At 38.8% G+C, this 7,891-nt stretch overlaps 1 pseudogene; it reads left to right on the plus strand.

Annotated features, from left to right (window-relative positions):
* The first annotated feature begins 5,797 nt into the window (after nt 1-5,797).
* LOC121823067 (eukaryotic translation initiation factor 2 subunit 3 pseudogene) lies at nt 5,798-7,270 on the plus strand (annotated as a pseudogene).
* Nucleotides 7,271-7,891: the final 621 nt, after the last annotated feature.

The following is a 7,891-nucleotide window of genomic DNA, read 5'->3' on the forward strand; positions in this document are numbered from 1 at the left end:
CTATAAGCTCGACCCCACATCCCAACTAGTCCCTCTACCAAATTCATAACTTTTAGCTTTGTTTTCTGAGCCATTTAGTTTAACCAGAACCATTTGCATTAGATTGAACTATCCTTCAGAGCCTGGTGGGAACCAGTTGGTATATAACTAAAAGGAATGACCCCCATCCTCCCTAAATCTACAAATAGCAAATATTTCTGCAGTTAGGCCGCTGAGCCCTCCCTTGGTCTGTGCCTGACTGTTTACAGACCCATTCTCCTTTGTCATCTCATGTGCAGGCTTCCACAGCTACAGTGAGTTCATAGTTACAATGACTTTGTCTTGCCCAGAGTATGGCATTTCACAACCCTTCTCCTTACCTTCTGGCTCTTACATTCTTTTATTGCCCTCTTCTACAATGTCTCTGAGTCTTACAAAGTATAGAATAAATGTCTTGTCTAGGGATAAACACTCATCTGTCACTTATCCTCAGCACCTTGTGCAACCATGAGTCTATATTTACTGCTATTCACTTAAAAGAGGCTTCTCTGACTAAGGCGAGAGTGGCATTGCAATACAAATTTTTGAAGAAGGCAAGTGTAATACAGACTATAATATATCAATGTTTAATGGATTTAAATATATTTTTATTTACTATTGAGCTTCTACTTTGGTGTATCTTTTAGATATTGTGATGTTAATTATAAGAAGAACTAATGAATACAAGAACTAGGTGGTAAAATCCTGGCCTCCACCATTTGTTAGCTTTTCAGCCTTGGAGAAAGTAAATTCCCGAGGCTGATATTTATCCATTTATAAAATGAGTAATAGCTATGTCATTGTGAAATGTATTTACTAATGATATATGATGGTGTGGTAATATTATGCCATTTATATTTAGAAATTATTCAATGAGTCTTAGAGGTAATTGTTTTTATTACTATTGCCATTGTAGCACAAAGGTAAGTATTACTCATTATTCATTTAAATTCTGCTTTAAGATGCTAGAAGTGCAGGGCAACAAAGATATAAAGAGGGAAGATGAGAAAAGAAAGTAAATATAAAGAATGAAATGATATACAGAATGAAATTATATTTCTACATGACATAGAATTCTATTAGTACATTGATTTTGAAGCTGTTATGTCAATCAACTATTACTAGATTCAAGATCAGGTGAAAAGATGGACATGAAATCTGAGGAGACTTGAGATACTGTACATGATTACAAAAACAAAAAGGTCAACATGAGCAAGTTGCAAAGAAAGGAGAGGGCATATTTGGAGACTAAAGAGTCAGGAGTAGTAGCAATAAGTAAAGAAAACTATGACTTAAAAGATAAATTGAACCATATTTTGAGTGATCAAGAAGGTTATGTTTAGATTATTGTTAGGGTTTGTGCTAGTTAAGTAAGTTAGTGGTTGTGGGTTCTCCTCTGATATCCATGACCTCACTAACACTGAATAGTTAGCTAGGATTCCAGTTCCAGGTATGGTCTCCCTCTTGTTGAGCAGGTCTTAAATCCAATTAGAAAGTTGTTGGTTACCCACAGATAAGTGCAGTCTTCGCTACTCATCAAAGAAAGTTCTCTTTGCAATGGAAGACAAAAGAAGCCACTGTAGAAAACCACAGTCAATCAAAATGCAGAGTTGTAGAACCCAGTCCTAATGGATATATCTGTAGCAGGGTCCTTGCTGTTGTTCCCTTTGGGGGTGGGGGCCAAGTAGGCGCAGAGTCAAACCACACAGACTCTGGGAGAATGTCCAAACAACAAGCTCAGTTTATTCAGGAAGAGGCAAGCCTTATATACCCTCCACCCCACCCTTGGTGGAGGTCTGATGAATGTGCATCAGCTGGTGTGACATGGCTGTCTCTCATTGGTCCAGGTCATCTCCAGATCATGTTTCAACTGCTGTTGCTAAGACCATCAGGCAGACCCAGGCTGGCCCTCAGAAAGTACCTTTTTTACTTGTTTGCCTCAAGCCCGTGAGGGATGAGTCATCCCACATATAGCTACAAAACACTCCCACACCTAAGACTCAGGAAACATTGCACAAAAGCGGGCAGAAAGATTTTACGAGCCAGAAGATCAGGGAGTCTGGTGTAAGATTGTGTCTCCTAGTAATGTCAAGAGCTGTATCTATAGAGTTTCACCAACATGACTGCTTAAGCATGAGCGGAACAAGGACAACAATGATTGATATGACAAAGTGGACAAGGGAAGATACTTCAACCCTATACAAAGAACTACAAGCAACTAAAGAATACCGAAAATGGAAGAAGTATTCTTCCCACATCAACTGGTTATCCAACACCAAATGGTCAGCCTTGAAAACATACATAAAGTAACATTGTACAGACTTAGCAGGTAATATTTTAGAATAAGTATGTATATGCATATATTCATGTAATTGTAATAAACAAAGAAAGGGCCATGAATTTGAAAGAGACCAAAAAAAAAAAGCAAAGAGTGTAAAAAGACACCAACATCCTGCAATGGCCTCTAAATGTACATATGCACTCATATGCATCATAAATATACAGCATATACATACACATAAATAGTAAAATAAAATTTTTCATATCCTGGGGGATATGCAGCCATTGAGGACAAATTTTATATTCCTACCACACATGTAGTGTGTATACTAGATCTATATCTAGAGAGCAAGCCTACCTGCATGAAGCTTGGGAAGTCACAGAAATGTCTCATTTGGTATTGTAAAGATTAATTATAAGTTGCACAGCCTAGGCATCATGTGTTTATAGATTCAAACTACAAACATATTGTTACACATATCTTAAAAATTTCACTTTCAGTGGCATCATCCTGAGAACTGAAACCAGGCTCTGTTGAGACTCACCTCTAACTCAAAATTGAAAAATGTAAGTAATATATTAGAAGTAATAATAATACTTCTAATAATAATAATCAGAAATATGTTTCACAATATCTTTGTGTACTTCAAGGCTGCTATTTGTGCCCATTTCACAACCTTATTTAGTGATATTCCCAAACTTCTAAATGTTCAGACAAAATCCTGCAATTGTGGTTCTCCACCTTGTTCCTATTATCTCATTGATCAAAATAATTGGCCAACTTTACTTTCAAAATATTTTCAGAATTCATCTGCTTCCCACACTTTTTGACACTGATTCCATGAAAAAAGTTGCCACAACCCCTTCTCTTCTCATGACTGCTACTGTCCCACCCTTATCTAGTCTCAGTGACAACCCTACTCCCACTGTTAGGAGTCCCACAAAAACATCAAGCTAACATCCAAAGCATTTTTGCAGATGATCTATCACGGACCCATGCAGGCTCCCTGATTGTCACTTCAGTCTCTGTAAGCTCTCATGAGCCCTGCTTTGCTGGGGATGCTGTGAATGTGTTGCGTTGATTGATTGATAAATAAAATGCTGATTGGCCAGTAGCCAGACAGGAAGTATAGTGTAGGCGGGATAAGGAGAGAGGAGAATTCTGGGAGGTAGAAGGCTGATGCAGAGAGATGCTGCCAGCCGCCACAAGAAGCATGATGTAAAATACTGTTAAGCCACAAGCCACATGGCAAGGCATAGATTTATAGAAATGGGTTAATTTAAGAAATAAGAACAGATAGCAAGAAGCCTGCCATGGCCATACAGTTTATAAGTAATATAAGTCTCTGTGTATTTACTTGGGGGATGCGAGTGGGAGAGATTTGTCTCAACTGCCAGCAGGACACAGAAAAACTTCAGCTACACTGCTTAGTTAATAATGTGGTCTATGTTCTCCTAGTCTCCTTGACATCTCTGGCTCCTATAATTCTTCCTCCCCATCTTCTGAGGGGTCCAACCCAATAGAGATCTCCAATTTAGGCTCTCCCTCTGCCTAATGTTTGGCTGTGGGTCTCTGCATCTGCTCAGAATCACCTGCTATAGGAAGACTCTTTGGTGGTGATTGGACTAGGCACAGACCTGTGAGTATAGCAGAATATCATTAGGACTCATTTTAATGATTCTTTTTCTATCCTAGGTCTCTGAGTTATACAGCCTCCAGTTCCTGGTCACCTAGGCAGTGTTAGGTATGGACTCCCTTTTGTGGGTTAAGCATCAAATTAGACCAGTCTTTGGTTGGCCACTCCCACAAGCTCTGTGCCTCCATTGCTCCAGAACATCTTGCAGGCAGGATATTTTATTGGTTAAAGGTTTGTGACTGGGTTGGTGTCCCAGTCCCACCACTGGGAGTTGCCTGGATACAGAAGATAACAGGTTGAGGCTCTGTATCCTCCATTACTAGGAGTCCTCATTAGGGTCACCTTCATAGAGTACTGGGAGTTTCTACTAAAATCACCAGTTTCTAACATTTAAAAATGTTGAGAAAGTGAGTTTGGAAGACAAAAGAAAAATTAGTGTTTGTTCTTGACTATATCCATGTGACACCAAGTTGTGATAATAACACCAATACTTGACCATGTTTGGCCTCTTAGTAACTCCTCTGAGGTCTTTTGAGTCTTTCAGATACTTGGAATTATTACGATAACTTTTCTTAAGAAACTAGTTAGAATAATCAAACTAGTTTTAAAAAACCCAAATATGAATGTACTGAGTTCTCACTGACCAGGAGCTAGCCTGTGAATTCACTTATTGGCTCACATATGGGACGTAAGATGTAGTGTTCAGAGACATAAAAACAACTGGGTAGGATGGTTCACTAGATTATAGCTCAACTCTACAGTAGGCCAGCTTAAAAACTACTTACATATGTGTCATCATGTTTAGGTGACACATAATTTTGCCTTCAGCATAATAGTAATAAAAAAATCAACCTAAATTATTTGGCAATAAAGAATAGGTTATATACCAAGATTAATAGTTAAACCTAAGCAGCCAGTAAGAATCCATTAAGAAAGAACTGTGCTTCTCAATGTGAATCTTAAATAGAATGCCATATAAATGTAGTTTTCAGTTGTACATTAAAAAATATTGAAATGTCCTATAAATCCATAATACAGTCATTTGTGGTGCTTCCATTTATTTACAAAATATGAATTAAACTAGTGCAGTCTAGGCAGACAAATGTTATTTCTCTCACCTCAGTGGTTATGGAAGTACCATATAAATGAGATGTGAATTGGATCCCATAACTTCCCTCCATACTCAAGGATTTGCTTCTCTGAAGATGGCTCTTTTCATGATGCAACCATTGAACTAAATTATTCCTTACTCATACTTAGCTTTCAGGCTTCTTCATCCAGTCTTTAGATTCCAAGACACATATTTGAGGCATAGACTGCATTCATGATCCTAAGCCATATGCCTATTGTAGTGGGTAGCCATTCCAGCTTGGTTCTGGAAGTTCCAACCCCCATTGAGACTCTGGCAACTGTCACGCCTACGAGGCGGGGCGAGGGGAGGCGCCCGGGGGACCTGAGAGCTGGATGGATCAGCGTTCGCTCTGGGCGCTCTCTCGGTGCCGGAACGCTGACCGGTGCAGATTGACTGTGCAGAGCTCCGGAGAACACCGCTGGACTGCATTACACCTTCCCCAGACCCTGCGACCTACCCATTACTTAATTTGTGAGTTACGCCATTAAATAAATATCCTTTTAACTACGTGGAGTGGCCAAAACTTAATTTGTGAGTTACGCCATTAAATAAATATCCTTTTAACTACGTGGAGTGGCCAAAATAATTTCTCCAATAGCCTATACCTACTTAGCTACTGTACTTGGATATCTAGTAGAGATCTAAACATGTCAAATATAAAACAAAGACTCTGATCTCCCCTTCTTAAACCTAAAACACCATACAATAAAAGAACCCTTTGCAGAGAAAGATGGCTGGGAGTGAGGTTGGAGTGACTCTCAGGCAGCCACATCTTTCCTAACAGGATCTTGACACATTGGATGTCACCAAGTTGACACACTTTCACATGACATTATCAGCAGACAAGCTACAATTAATATTGGTACAAATGGTCACATAGCTCATGGAAAGTCCACTGTGGTAAAGTCTATTTCTGGAGTTCACACTGTCAGATTCAAAAACAAACTAGAAAGTAATATTATCATCAAGTTTGAATATGCTAATGCTAACATTTTTAAACTTGATCACTCAAGTTGTCCTAGACCATAATGTTACAATTCATGTAGAAGTAGTACACCAGATGAGTTTCCTACAGACACTCCAGGGACCAAAGGGAACTTCAAATTAGTCAGACATGTGTCCTTTGTTGACTGTCCTGGCCATGGTATTTTGGTGGCTATGATGCTGAATCTCACAGCAGTAATGGATGAGGCTCTTCCATTGATAGCTGGTAATGAATCATGTCCTCAGCCTCAGACTTCTGAACACCTGACTGCCACAGAAATCATAAAACTCATTTAAAGAATAAAACTGATCTGGTAAAAGAAAGTCAGTCTAAGGAACAAGATGAGCAGATTCTTGCATTTGTACAAGGAACAGTAGCAGAAGGAGCACCAATTATTCCAATTTCTGCTCAGCTGAAATACAGTATTGAAGTTGTCTGTGAGTACATAGAGAATAAAATACCAGTGTCCCCAAGAGACTTTACTTCATAGCCCTGTCTCATTGATATCAAGTCATTTAATATCAACAAACCTAGCTATGAAGTTGATGAACTTAAGGGAGGTGTAATATTCTAAAAGGGAGTTGGTAGTATTCTGAAAGGAGTGTTAGAGTTAGGCCAGGAGATAGAAATGAGATCTGGTATTGTGTCCAAAGATAGTGAAGAAAAACTCATGTGTAAACCAATCTTTTCCAAAATTGTATCACTTTTTGCGGAACATAATGATCTTCAGTATGCTGCCCCAGGTGGTCTCATTGGAGCTGGAACAAAGATTGACCCCACTTTATACAGAGCTGACAGAATGGTGGGACAAGTGCTTGGTGCAGTTGGAACTTTACCTGAAATATTCACAGAACTGGAAATTTCCTATTTCCTGCTTAGATGTCTTCTGGAAGTCTGAACTTATGGAGACAAGAAAGAACAAAAATCCAAAAGCTGTCTAAGAATGAAGTGCTTATGGTCAACATAGGATCCCCGTCAACAGGTAGAAGAGTTAGTGCTGTCAAAGCTGATTTGGGCAAAATTGTTTTGACTAATCCTGTGTGCACAGAAGTAATAGAAAAAATTACCCCTAGCCAAAGGGTTAAGAAACACTGGTGTGTAATTGGTTGGGGTCAGATAAGAAGAGAGGTGACCATTAAGAATATTATCTACATGATATACTCATACAAAAATGTTTTTATGAAATGTGCCATGTGTACAATGAATATATGCCAATAAAAGCTGCATCTGCTGCATCTACCTCAAAAAAAAGAATATTCTCATATTTTGGTGATGAAAATTTAACCTTGACTTCTAATATAGGACCTACAAATAAATGTCAAAAGTGGTATACTATATACTAGATTGGATTAAATCTACATTTTAGCAGAAGTTAAACGTTCCAAAATAATGTCTGATTTATCAATAAGTGAAAGTTTGGAGTGAAACTTCGCTACAACCAGTCTTTGCTATAGCACACATATCATGAACCTGTCTAAAATGAAAATGATCTCTTTTTTCCTTGATTCATCTGTGAGTGGCTCCATGGTGAAGGACAGTTGTTCCTGTCAAAACCAAGGACCCACACTTTCCTTGACCCATTCCTTTATTTGGTCTTCTATTATCTGAAATTCAAAGGGGAAGAAAGACCAATGGCTCAATGAGCAAGGCTCTTAGAAATTGAGTGTTCATTCCCTTGCCACAGGTAACCCTTTGCTCTTAGTTTTTTCCTGGGTGGGACCAGAGGAATCTAGCACCAGAATGTCTCACTCTCTTCCAGTGCCCTGAGACTATGTCTCTCTTAATTATGGCTAAAATCTCAGTCTTCCTTCACTGGCAAATAGTATTATAATAATGGAT

Source organism: Peromyscus maniculatus, chromosome 16, assembly GCF_049852395.1.
Source record: "Peromyscus maniculatus bairdii isolate BWxNUB_F1_BW_parent chromosome 16, HU_Pman_BW_mat_3.1, whole genome shotgun sequence".
Taxonomy (NCBI): Eukaryota; Metazoa; Chordata; class Mammalia; order Rodentia; family Cricetidae; genus Peromyscus; species Peromyscus maniculatus.